General features: G+C 40.7%; 1 long non-coding RNA gene across 1 annotated transcript; it reads right to left on the minus strand.

Annotated features, from left to right (window-relative positions):
* Window positions 1-12,614: 12,614 nt before the first annotated feature.
* LOC117060724 lies at window positions 12,615-13,748 on the minus strand. Its single transcript, XR_004428025.1, has 2 exons — window positions 13,628-13,748; window positions 12,615-12,781 (listed from the first exon to the last, which is right to left on the minus strand). It is a non-coding gene; the product is annotated as an uncharacterized LOC117060724 (long non-coding RNA).
* Window positions 13,749-14,265: the final 517 nt, after the last annotated feature.

Consider the following 14,265-nt stretch of genomic DNA (forward strand, 5'->3'; position numbering starts at 1 on the left):
CAGAGAAGCATGGATTTTGAAAGATGGCTGTGTTTTGATTCACAAACTGTTTCAGAAAGTGCTGATAAGGTAAGTTGACATTTAAATGCAAACTGAATAGAATTTCTCCTCCATCCCTACTATGAGCTCATAATAAACCAACTGGAATCATTCTTAGTTTCTGAGTTCCCTAGTAAAAATATGTGACCCAATTAAACGTCATTGTAGTAACAATGACTTCATTTTGCACACTTATCCAAGCTTTGCCCAGGAAGGGTTTCCCCCACCTCTCCCCACACTCTCAAGAGCCTTGGATTCCTTCCAGCTGGCAGCACTGTATTAAGAATCAAAATTAACCTTCTGGTTAAAGCCCAAATCAAAATTTGAAATCCTCAGTGATCATCTCATTGCCTCATCTGATGTCCAATTTCCTTGCTGCTGCTGCGTATGTTATTTGGTTGACAGTATGCATTGCTCAAGTTTGCCAGACTTGGATAAAAAAAACCACACACCATCCTTCTATTCAATTACTTTAATTACTTGAAGTGCTGAGGTCTGACAGAACATGTTAATTACAGTCTCTTGCTCAATAATCTCCATTATCTGCTTTCAACTTAATATTGCAGAAATGTAAAACACTCAGGGAAGAAAGGCTCCTTGCATCTCATGCAAACTCAGGCAGCGGAATTGTATGTTTGTGACATGATGCAGTGGTAGCTGTCCTCAGCTTTAGTCAACCCAGATAACATACTGCACACTTTATATTCTAGAAAAGAGAATGCTTATTTTAAGGATATTGCTTTTAAGACAATACCACAATTAATCCATTAAGCATGATTCCTCTCCCATAGGCTGATTGGCATATGTCTGTCTTGTGATACAATGGAGGAGTGTGCTTGGGGTTGAGGTCAAAATCTTGGGAGGTTGCAGTGCCTGCTGTGGCTGTAGAGAGAGTTGCGGGAGAGACATGTTTTGTTGCAGCTAGGGCAGATGAAGTGTCCAGTTGTGCTGCTGCAGATGCACCATGGCATTTCTTCTGCACTCCTCCCAGAGGTCATTCCTCAGTGCTATGGATACACGACCTGACTGTCTCCAGGCACTACAGTCATCTGTAAGGGATTCCCACATGACAGGGTTGATTTTCCCAGCCTTCACATCAAGTTTGCAGAAATCTTTGTAACACAGAATTTTTTTAAAAAAGAAAGAAAAGAAAAGGGATTGGGAGAGGAAAATTCAGTGGGGGGGTGGTGGGGCCACGCTCAGAAACTCATTCTTAGTCATGAAATTCTTGTATTCACCAGCTAGAATTTAAGGATTTGGGGAGAAGGAGCCAAAAGTTGCTTGTCTTTTACCAGAGTGATGGAGATGTGCTGCAATCCAGTGGAACAACTGCTCCTAGACAACATTTCAGGGAGAAGCCTGATGGAGCTTTTCTTTAAGAAGAATTTATTGAGAGGCATTGACAGTCCTATCTCTCCCTGGTGAAAAGACTGGTGCTAGATTACAGTTGAGAGAAAAGTCTAACATAGCTGGTATCTTGGCAGAGCTGACAGAGTAGCCCTGAATCCCATCTCTCTCTATATCCTGTAGTCTGATGGAATATGCAATGGTATCAAAGTAAAATAAAATAAAATAAATAAATAAACTACTGTCAAGCCCTTGGATGAGTCTGAAATTTCATCTTACCCCTTACATACCCAATTCAATAGAGCCTCCTGTGGATATCATCTTATCAGGAGGTCTATCTGGTGCAAGGGCCTTTAGCATTGTCGTTCTAACCCTTTGAAATCCACTCCTCTTGATATTAGACAGGCAACATTTGTGTTGCTTTGGGCACCTAGCGAAGACCCATTCTCTCTCAATGAGCCTTTTAAATTAAGATTTTTCACAGTCTGCATCTATATTGGATTTTTATTAAAGATATTTCTAATGTTTTTTCACTTGTTGTTTGCTACCCAGGGCTCCTTTGGGAGGAAGAGTAGGCTATACATTAAATAAATAAAGCAATCTTGAACCCTCGCCCAAAATACATTATTGATCCATGGGTGCCACATTTGTATCCCTATTGGTATTTTTTTTTTTTTTGTTGGCCTGATAGTATAGTTGAAATAGACTTGCAGACAGGAGCTTGAAGTTTATGAAGCCCCAGTTCTCCATCAGTTAACTTTGCTGTAATAAATCTAAAACTGTTCTTTGTGGGATATGTTTAACCTCTGCTTTGGTATGTTTGTGGCTATATTTTGGTTTACCATTTTCTCAAACAGTTTTATTTTCACTGATTCAGCCTAGAAACACCAAACAGAACACAAAGCTAAGCCTGAGGATCCAAAGATGGGGCCATGTGGGAATAAAGATTTTGGTTCTTTATCCCAACTCCCAGAATGCTCAGGTCCAAAATCCCAAATAAGACACACTTAGACTCAGTCGGGGATTGAGCTTTATAGTAGCACAACAGATGAATTACACAGAATATAAAAAGAATAAAAGAAGCTTCTGTGTAGAACTCTGGTGGTTTCTTCTTTTGCTGTTAGGCAATAAAGAGATCCATTTTTTGCAGACAAAAAAAGAAAGAAAAGAAAAGAAAAAGGTTTGGCTGTGTATTATTTAGACCTCAGCATGACTTAGACTGTTCAGTGACCATTGTAATAAGGCTCCAAATCCATCTCAACACAAGTAACTGGGTGCACAGAGTAGTTGTGTGTTTGTTTGTTTGTTTTTAAAGAAAACTAAGTCTGTATGACACAATTTTAAGGATACAGCTACACCTTTTAAAAGACAGTACTATGATAAGAATCATTGTGTAGCTTCAAACAACCAAGGTCCATAAACTGATCCCTTAAGTTCTGCTTGAGGGATGGCAACATTTTATGAATTCTAGCTTTAAATTATATTTGTTTGTTTGCTGTGACCCACTGTAAGCTCACATGTGACAAATGACAGGGTATAAATCTTGTAGATAAATGAAACAAACAAACAAACAAACAATAACAAACAAACACATGTGATTATTTATGGTGGCATGGGAAAGTGGTAAACTGCATTACTAGTCTCCATCACCAAGCAGATAAATAGGGCTGGTGGCATTGGGCTTAACTCTGTGGTCATATATCTGCTTAGTCACTGCTAATGCATACCCATAGTTCAGATATGATATACTTTAACTGGTGATTACAATTGGGATGAGCATATGGATTAGCCCTTCCCAGCATATAGAACATTGTATGGGAAAGGGCCAAAGATGCAGGGGTCTGGAGTGGATACATGATATGGGGTAGTGGGGATAAGGGTGCTAGATGTTTGCCTGTGTTGCCGTTCCAATCACCCTCTCCACATTTCCCTCTCATTCATAGTACAGCTACACCTTCTAAAACACCTTCTAAAATAGGCAAACTCCGGCCCTCCAGATTTTGGGACTACAATTCCCATCATCCCTGACCACTAGTCCTGTCAGCTAGGGATGATGGGAATTGTAGTCCCAAACACCTGGAGGGCTGGAGTTTGCCTATGCCTGTTCTAAAAGACAGTTCTATGATAAGTATCATTGCGTAGCTTCAAACAAGCAAGGTACATAAACTGATCACTTATGTGATTCTATAAAACCTTTACCCAATGCCTTGTTTTCTTCACTTTTTGACTAGTTCTCTGAACATTGCCAAGACCAGTTGGTGCTGGTTTGCTTTCTCTCAGTTCTTTCCCATCCTTCCCCATCCATTCTGCTCCCTTCTTCATTCCATCTTAAACATCATTTGTTGCCTCTTATCGCATCTTAGTTACTGTTAATCTTCAGCAATAATAGTTACTTAGGTAGGGCACTTCTCTCCTCCCCATGCCTATTTTCCTGCCTAACCCCTGCATTTGTTTCCTACCCTCAGACAGCTCTGAAACTGGACTACCCTGCCTTACCTGAAATAATCTGAGGCTGTCCCAATGCAATGAAGTGACACCCAAATCTCTCTGAATCTGCCTGATTCAATTTGGGACTTCGGAGCTGGCTGGTCCATTGCACATTCCCAAAGCAAACTCAGTAAGTTTGCACTAGTAGCATGATGGAGCCTCTATGAAGCAACCATGGTGTAACCACAGGCAGAGTTGGTGGAGTTGCTACCAGTAGCACCACCACCACCACCTGTGGATCCAGCTGTCTGAAATTTAGCAGGGTTAACCCCTTCTTTGGGGGCTATCACATCTGCATGTTCCATGCACCTATGTGGAAGCACCAACATGGCCATTTGGGTTTCCTAGTGCTGCTCATTGGGAGGATATAACATTCAATTTTTGGAATATTGCTTCATATTCAAGGACTAAGGCAACCCCCCCCCCAAGCAATCTGAACTCAATAGGGGTGAGTTGGGCCATGAAGTGAAGCAGGATGACCTTGCACACCTCTAATTTTTGCATGCAATTTTCAATAATTTGTGCATTTTGATGCACACATGACCCTCATATATTACTTGCTGGACAACTGCACTGCAATGTTTGGAGAAGTATACGTTTCAAAGGATGGCTATGTTTTGGTTCGTGAATTGTTCTGGAAAGTGAATATTCACCTTTATATTCACCTTTAAATACAAACCGAATTGAATTCCCCCCTTCCCTATTCATCACTATGCATGATACTTTAATAGGATCTTTCCATATGAATGACCATAAGATTACAGCTTTAGCTGCTTTTCATTTCACTGTGGGGACTTTGCCATTGCTCTTTGGATTTCACGCCTTTTGACACAGGTGTGTTGGCAACATGTTTACTGAAAACAGAAACTCTCTAGGACCCTATTTCTGTGAACACAGTTTGCTCAAGTGCTGTTGCCAGAATACTGCTGGAAATACTTGAGTAGTTCATCAATTGCAGTTCCTGTTTAATCTGCTGCTGAAATTCTTCTTCTTTATTCATAGATGCTCTCGCCATTTATCACAACATTTGGAAAAAGAATGCTGCCAATTGCAGTGAGATGTTTCTCAGATACACATCAAGGTGTGAGAGACTTTAATGAAGCACCTGTAGAGTTGGACTTGACTAATAAAATGATCCTGTAGAACAGGAATCTGGAATCTTTCTGAAACTCTCCTCGCTTGCTTCTTGGAAGGTTGCTTGTTGTCTACTGGCAAAACTAGCCAGGCTTTGCCGTTTGCTCATTACTAAACAAAGAGAACGGGGTGATCCCTACCCACTAAGTAGGCTCTTGGAAATTCATGAAGTAGAAAGTCATTTTAGCTTGTTACTATAGTTTTAGACCTCTGTCTTTCCTGTTGTTTGTGCTCCAAGATCCCTTTTGAGAATGAAAGCTAAGCCTCCATTAAAAATAAGGATCACTTTATTTCTGCATTGCACCAAAACAGAAGTACAACTTAAGTTTGTTTCCTTACACACCTCCCTTTCATTAGGAAGGAAAGAATGCAATAGTTGGGCCCAACTAGATGCTACACACAGAAGGGAATTACATTCTCCCTGGGCACATTATTATTTTTAACTGAAAGAAGTCTTAGTCCTGTGAGGCTGTGTAGTAGATAAATAAATTGGAAGAGAGGATGAGGCAGGAGGAGGAGGAGGAGGGGGAGGGGGAGCTGTGGCCATTGAGGCCACGCCGTACTCAGTTCCATGCTTGGCCTCCTCAGGAGGCCTTTGGACTGGGGGGGTGCTTGGAAATCCCCAAAAGCTCAGCCCCTAGGGGGTGGTGTCCCTGCTTCTTTTCTCCTATATACAGAAGGGGACAATAGCCAACTAATGCATCCCATCAATGCAAGGATTTCAGCTTCCACAGCAGAACTCTCCCCACATGTGACCTCTGCAATGAAGACTTTCCATTATCACCCCCCTCCTCCTGGAACCCGCCCCACCACCTCCTCGCTCCGCCCCTGGGGAGGGCACCAGGTGCACATGAATGGAGGGGGGAATTTATTGTGCTGATGGGACACAACTGGACACCAGCTAGGTTTCCCCCCCTTTTTAGCATCATCTGTTCCTTGATTTCACACTTTTGTTATATAGACAACACTTGTTCCAGCAGGCGACAGACAAATGGAACATTCACCCAAGTGTGCACCATCAAGGTTTTCCGTTACCTGCCTCATATATTTCTTTTGTAAGTGAGCACTGCCTAGAACTCTCCTTTTAGATCTGGAAAGAGTTTTATTCACTCTACCTGTGTCAACATTGCTAGGGATGTCCCTGACAACTAAATGCTTCTCTGAAGCTTATATAAAGCATTAGATTCACAGTCTGTAAGAGACTAGGCCTACTTGGAAATTGTCAAGAGCCACCCACTTGCAATCATTTTTCTTCTTGAATGCAGAACAAATGATGGAGAGGGGAAAAACACACCTTCCTACGCAGTATTAGGTGACAATACAATTAAAAGGGGGGGGGAGAGAGAGTTGTGTGGTCTCTTTTTCAACCAATGCAGTCTCCTGAAGGACAGAAATTATAACATATGACTCAAAGAGAACCGCAGTGCTGGAGTCAAATCAAATCAATAGTTCTGAATCTACTTTGAACACATTTAAATTGTTACACCCTGATCTCCTTTGGTTTAGGCTATTGATTATCAAAATGGCTTCAGCATTTTCTGTTCTGAATAATTATATCCTATCCTTGATGCTTTTCTTTTTTATAGCAATGACCCACCCAAAAAAAACCAACCCCTGAACAACAACGCTACATGCAGTTTAATAATTATTGAATTTGAGAAGGTAGAAATTTGAAGTTATACAACTTTAATTTTCTTAGATGATCAAATAGGTTATAGATGTCTGCTCCATATACTCCATTAGAATCAAGTTGGCAGCTCTCTGTCTCAGGAGACAATGAAAGTGTGTTATTTCGGGGCACAAATTAAAAGTTACAGTGCTTGCTGTGGCTGAAGAAACCATTGCAGTTGAAGCAGATGAAGGTGCTGGTTTTGCTGGTGCTGAGGTGTCATGGTGTTTCTTCTCTCTGCACTCCTCCTAGCAGTCATTTCTCTTCTGGTCATTCTTGTGGATACATGACCTGACTGTCTATCTCCAGGTACTGTGGTTGTCCTTGTCATTATTATTATTATTATTATTATTATTATTATTATTAGTTAAGCAGCAAATCTTACATCGACTCATGCACACAGCGGAAAGCTGCTTTAGGTGCTATTAGCTGAATCTATAAGATAGTGATACCATCTGAAGAAGTGTGCATGCACACAAAAGCTCATACCAAGAACAAACTTAGTTGGACTCTAAGGTGCTACTGGAAGGAATTTTTTATTTATTTTGTTTTGACCATCTGCCACTGTTTCTGTTCATGACCAGTGGTTGAAAGTTGCCTTGTCAGACATATGAAACTTCCCACTCCATCTAGTTGTCACAGGGAAGTTGTAAAAACCCTTATATTAATAATCTTCTATAATTATATTATAATGGAAGGCTGGTGTCTTGCAATAGAATAATAATAATAATAATAAATAATAATAATAATAATAATAATAATAATAATAATAATTTATTTGTACCCTGCCCATCTGGCTGGGTCTCCCCAGCCACTCTGGGTGGCTCCCAACAAATATTAAAATACATTAAAATATTACAGATTTAAAACTTCCCTAAACAGGGCTGCCTTCAAGTATTTTCTGAATGTCAGGTAGTGTTTATCTCCTTGACCTCTGATGGGAGGGGGTTCCACAGGGCGGGCGCCCACTACCGAGAAGGCCCTCTGCCTGGTTCGCTGTAGAACCATAGGGATCTGTCTAATACCAAGTCAGAACATTCACCCAGATATATTTTTATTGTCGACACCAGCCTTCTCCAAGCTGGTGACTTCCAGATGTTTTGGATTATAGCTCTGCTCATTCCTGACAATTGACTATGTTGGCTGGGAGTGATGGGAGTTGTACTCCAAAACATGAAGCTGAGGAAGGCTTATCTATGCCTACCAGCTTCGGCAGTCCAAGATTTCAGATAGGGTCTTTCCCGGTCCTACATGGAAATATTTCTGCATACAAAGCACCTACTCTACCACTGAGCCACAGTGCTTCAATGTGTTTTCTGAGGCTACCTTTCTGCTTCTTCAGAGCCTCCCCCTTGCTTCCTAGAACTTGATTAGAGGAAAAGCAAAGCCCTTGCTGCTCCAGTATATTGCAACAGCTCATGTCCTCCCATTTGGCTTTACAGAAGTTGAGAAGAGCTGCTAACTACAGCCTATATGTTATACTACTCTCTTTTTAATACGACCAATATAATCAATGATAGTTAGCATAGAAAAACAACCACACAATTAAACTTCTGCATAAAGGAAAGCAGAGAGAATAGGGACATAAATCTGCCTTCCAAGAAGAATATAGATTTTGTCCATAGTTATCTCTTTAAAAGTGTCTACTAACAGCCCCGTCACATTTTGACTGTATTCCCAGGGTCGCATAGAGAACTTCTGATCACACATGATACTGTGAAAGACCTTGTTGCAATTACAACTTTCACATAGCTAGCAATACATTCCTGAAACTCCAACAGTCCTTTGAAAGTAATAAATTGTGATATACCAGAAGGATCTGTGAACAGTGCAGTAATTGCTGACGGCACAGTGTGGGCTGGAAGTGATTATTTATCAGAATATCCAAATAGTGACTTCTGTTGCTTGGATTTCTGAAACAGACCCTGCATCAAATACAGTGACTTATGTTTCATGGTACTACTGTTATAAAAATTCTGAAAAACGGGAGTTATCCATCTTATCGTAACTACATGCACTACCCTCACTGCACTGGTAAGATGCATGTTACTTCTCACTTGCTTCCAGAGTAATTGGAACATAATATTTGGCCACTGTGTTGAGTTTAATTAGATGTAGTGGTTGTTTTTTAAAAGTTTTTTTTTTTAAAGTGCAGAATCCACAGATATAATTCACTTCATAGATCAGGAACCTGTGGTCCACCAAATGTTGCCTGACTCAAACTTCCATAATCATCAGCCAGCATGGCCAATACTGAGGGATTATGGGAATTGTAGTTCAGAAACAATCTGGTGGGCCAACGTTTCCCCATCACTGTTGTGGATGAACAGAGGAAACATCTAAGATAGTCGGCATCCTTAATTTTTATCATCTTAAACAGAGCGTGCAGTTTTAATGCTGCAGTGTTTTGTGAAACCTACAGGAAGCATCATGATAAGCCATATGGCACAGTTGTTGTTGTTTTTTCTCCTTGGCTTGCTCTCAGCACATGAAATGGTTGTAATTTTATCCTGTGATTAAATGTTACTATTGTATTAATTGGCCTCAAGTGCTTTCAGTAGCAATAGGAAACTGTTTGCTTTGCATTTAGCCAGAATAATTATAACACTCAGATCTACTGACTGTCAATTTTGCCACCATTAAAGAAATGCACATATTACATATCATAGAGAGTTCAGATGTGATATACTTTAACTTGTGATTACAACTGGGATGAGCATATGGATAATCCATTACCAACATATAGAAAGAAGACTCCCTTCCACTCTCATACATGTGCGTATAATTTGGCATTATGTACTGATGTTTTGAGACTCATTCTCTTAACAAAATATTTACACCAAGCTTTCTTGATTTCAGGGCTCTGGTGACTATGAGGCTTCTCAGCTCATAAAAAAAGGTTTGCCTATTCAATAATGCCCATAGACTATTGACTTTTTACTGTAGATTGCCTCTTTACACAATTGATGAGCTCAATTAAAATCTTGTAGAACTGGAATGGAAATACATTTTCTGATGATTCTTCATTTTTAAATGATCATATCTTCAAACTTTATTTGCATGGCCACCTATTTTAGTTACACCACATTCACTCTCCTGAGGAATCTAAAATAAGTACAACTTTTTTTCTATTTGGCAGAAGCAGATTAAATTTGCAGGCACATGAGCCCCTCAAGAGTGGATTAAACCTGCCAAATTGCAGGCCAGGGATTTTGAGAAGAATATAGTGAATTATTGCTATCTCTGTTGTCTTTTTGGTGTCTACCAAAACTTCCAACAAGCCTTATAACTAGAGCTCTTTCCCAGTCTGCATCTATATTGGCATTCTTTTAAAGATTTAAAAAAAAATGTTTTTTATTGCTGATAGGGTTGCTTTCTTAGGTTACTTTGGGAGGAAGGGTGAGTTATGAAATAAATAAATAAATAAACATTACATTAAAACAGTACAATTTAACCAGCTTAGATTTAGGACCCCTTAAATCCACTGATTTCAGTGGGTCTACTCTGAGCACCACTTATTTGCCTATAACCCGCAATGTGCAATTGCAATGATTTTTCTAAACATAGAACAGGTTCTGCAATTGTCTGCTGCCAGCCCCCCCCCCTTCTGCTGTTATATTGCTTGCTCAGCTGAAAGGCAATAAGAATGTATTGGAGAATATTTGGCTTTGTCTATGTGTGCAAGAGAAGAATGCCTGGGAGATGTTAGATTTAATAGAAGAGATAGCATATCTCTGAGACAGCTAATAATGCCATCATGGGACAAAATGACTTAAAATCTATATTCTAAAACAAGAAGCATATGCTTAAGCACAGGGAAATGGAACAGATAAGAGAGAAAAAGCCCCTGTGTCAAGCTGCACTTTTGGTTGTTGTTAACCCTGAGGATTACAGAGGTGAAACTCCCAGATAGCAAAAATTGTGAAGCCAGCAATGAAGTAGAGAACACCAGGCAGAGATGAAATAGGAAAACAAGGTGCCTTTTCACATGGCATTTGCTTGGGGAGTGGATGGAAAGCAATGTTTTTGTTTCTTTACTCTTAAAGATTGCTACTTTATACAATTGATGAGCTCAATCAAAATCTTGCGGAACTGGTTGAAATGTGTTGTCTGATTATTCTTCATTTTTAAATGATCAGGTCTTCAAACTTTATTTTGATGAGTTAGAAACAGATGGCTTTGCTTGAAAAGCTAACACACAAGTTAAGAGTTTGCTTGTGGGCAGAAAAAGAAACTTTTAAATCTGTTTGGTACATGTTTATTGACTTTGTTAGCATAGAGATCATGGACTGTCATCTCCACCAACATCTACTGGACACAATTAGCTGGTTTTCACAATTTCTCTTTCACTCTGGAAAGAAAAGTCATTTACATTGTTTTAACTGAGACTGCAACTCTCAAGTGCGCTCAATTTTTGGTACTGAGAAAACAATGATGGACCTGGCAGAGAATTTGTGATTTCTTTCAACCATGTAAGCTGATGTGGGAGGTAAGTAAGTTGTTTAAATTGTACACATTTGAAAATCTAACAAAATTTTTTATCAAAAACAATTTGCTTTATATTTGTTAATATATGTGCAGATTCCCACTGCCATTTGAAAACATTGGAGGAAACAGTGTGTTGCCGAGACAACCTATGCTTATTAATTTGTTCAAAAATTATCTAGAGCTAGGAATGAAATTCAGGAAACCAAATTTTTCCAGTGATACCAAATTGTTCAGGGTGATTAAAACAAAAGGGATTGTGAGGAGCTCTCCAAGCTGGAACAGACCTTCCTTGGTGGTTTTGCTACACAAAATGAGACATCAATTCCCTGAATAAAACCCTCCCCCATTGGCTTCTCTTACTGAGGTAAATTTTATTCCTCTTGGAGAGCAGAGAAAACAGTTGTGCCCAAGGAAAAAGGCAAGAAGGGCTCTGTTGTCCTTGATTCTCCTTGGAAGTATAGGAACATGAGTGCTTGTAAGCACCCTTGCTTGAAATGATCAAAGGGATAGAGTGACTTCCCAATGAAGAAAGGTTCCATCATTTGGGACTTTAAGGTGAGAATGAGGTGACATGATAGAAGTTATTAAAAATATGCAGGACACGGAGATAGATAGAGAAAAGGTTCAACAAAGCTGAACATTGGAAGATTCAGGGCAGATAAAAGAATACCTTTTCACACACCACGTACCGTAGTTAAACTGTGGAACTTGCTCCCGCAGGAGGCAGTGACGGCCATAAACCTGGTTGGCTTTGAAAGAGGATTGGGCAAATTCATGGAGGAAAGGGCTATCAATGGCTACTAGTCATGATGGCTATGCCTTGTGTCCACAGTCAGGGGCAGTATACTTTTGAATGCCAGTTGCTGGAAACCAAAGCAGGAGAGACTGCTCTTATGTTCAGGTCCCGTTTGTAGGTTTCCCACAAGTATCTGGATGGCTAATATGAGAACAAGGATGCTAGGCTACCTTGGTCCTTGGCTTGATCCATCAGGCTCTTCTGTGCTCTTATGAATGCTGCCAGTATCCTTTGGCAATTTGCAGGGGACAAGTGGCAGGCAGGGGCAAGTTTATCTAGCACTTTTCCCCAAGGTGAGATTTCTCATGGGGGCTTACATTGCAAAGAAAGAACCCTCACAGGGTGGCAAAGTGGGAAGGGAGAGCAGCAGGCAGGCTGGGTGATAAGAATATTTCCAGCTCCCACATTCCCCGCCCCCATAGAAATCAATCCTTTCTGTTGTTGCTTTGCAGTGGAGCTTAGGAAATATAACATGTTGCATGGCATGCCATTCCAACCTCATGGGCTGCAGCATTTGGCACAGAGAACTTTATCCCATGACACATTTTAGTTCTGCCTTTTCTAGAAATTTGGCACTGCTGCTCTGAAGGTGTGTTATGTCTCTTGAACTAGACTGACCTCCTAGGGAGAAGTGACTCTCAAATTCAAAAGGAGGAGGGAAAGAAAAGCAGAATAGGAAAGCTTCCCATCCAGTTTTATTGACCACAGCCTAGAGCATGGCTATGGGTTTATTGAACATTCTCAGCTTGTTTTCCATTGCATTCTCTCTGCTGTTGTGTTCTATTGATGTTCTACTGAAGCAGTAATGGAGCATGACATACCTGCAACAGCAAGCAACACGGGAGGTGCATTTTGTTCAGCAAACTGAATTGTTTAGAGTTTTGCCTTTTGCTTTATGAATGTTGCCAAGACATTCACAATATGCTCAGTACTGGGAATTCTCTGCACACAGCATCAACAACATGGCTTACAAACAGTGTAGGCTTTTTGAAAGTGCTCGAGTTGATATTATGGCTCAAATCCAACTGAATTTCGAAAGGCATTTTCTGATGCTTTGGAAATTAAAATTTATTATTCTTCCCACATGTTTTGGTCATCTGAAAACAGTTGCCAAACAGCCATAGGCCATGTGAGGCTCTAGCCACCTAAATCAGTCAAAGTGTGGTGTGAGATGGTGACAATGAAGAGGGAAATGGTATTAAAATACCTTCAAGCATGGCAACATATTATCTAACAAACCTTAGGAAAAAAAGGAGAAAACGTTGAAAAAGATTATGTTAATATTAAATTATTAGTAGAAGTAGTCTTATGTTACACTTTACAATGGAATAGTCTCCCCTCTAACCTACTACCCTTGAAGTTCCTAAGAATGCCATGCCACTCTTGCTTCAGAATTGATATGGTGGGTTTGTGTTCTTCGAACTTGGGAATCAGGTTCACCAGAGAACCCTGTTATGGTCTCTTCCTATCTTCTTGTTCTTAGGTTCACCCCCGTGCCAACTTACTATTTCAGAAATTACTACTGTTCCTTTCCTCAATGCCACCCTTCAATATGCATCCAGTGTTCCCTTTTTAAGGAATTTATATTGCTACACTCAGCTTTGCAGCATTTGGTCTTCTGCAGCATTGAGATAGAAGGGACCACCTTCATCCTTGCCTGTCCATACCTGACTTGGCTCCTGTAGTAAGCTCCAAATGCTTTGGGGATTTTCCTGCAGTTGTCTCTCCTTCTACTCTCCCCCTCAAGCTCACTGGTGCCAACTATAGGGGGCCCTGGGGGGCCAGGCACCTACAAAATTTTGTTGCGGGTGTTCAGTACCTTGGCCTCCAACACAACTTCTGGGGCCTCACAAAGCACCAAAATGTCCAAGGCCTCATAGGGCCTCAAAGATGGTGTCCAAGGCCTTGTGGGGTCTCTGATGTGACTTCCAGGTCCTCTAAAGCACTGGAAGTTGCATCTGAGGCCTTGCAGGGCCTCAGTAATGCCGCCTGAGGCCTCATGACGCCTCCGATGCGGCTTCCGGGACTCCCAGGTGGCGCTTTGTTGCAAGCGACATAACATGACGTCATGACATCACAACACAATGTGATGTCATGATGTCACATTACGTCATGCACACCACTTGGCACCCACCTGGGGGCCTAAGTCAGTGTTCCTGCTCAAGCTGATACACCCCACTTGGTGTTTGTGCCCTCTAGTCTTGCTTTGTTTTGTTTTGTTTGTCAGTGGAGACTCCTGCGAGGACTCATGGAGGCACAACATCTTTGCCTCTTCACACTATTGTTATTTACAACACTCACAAAT

Source organism: Lacerta agilis, chromosome 1 (assembly GCF_009819535.1).
Source record: "Lacerta agilis isolate rLacAgi1 chromosome 1, rLacAgi1.pri, whole genome shotgun sequence".
In the NCBI taxonomy this organism is placed as follows: Eukaryota; Metazoa; Chordata; class Lepidosauria; order Squamata; family Lacertidae; genus Lacerta; species Lacerta agilis.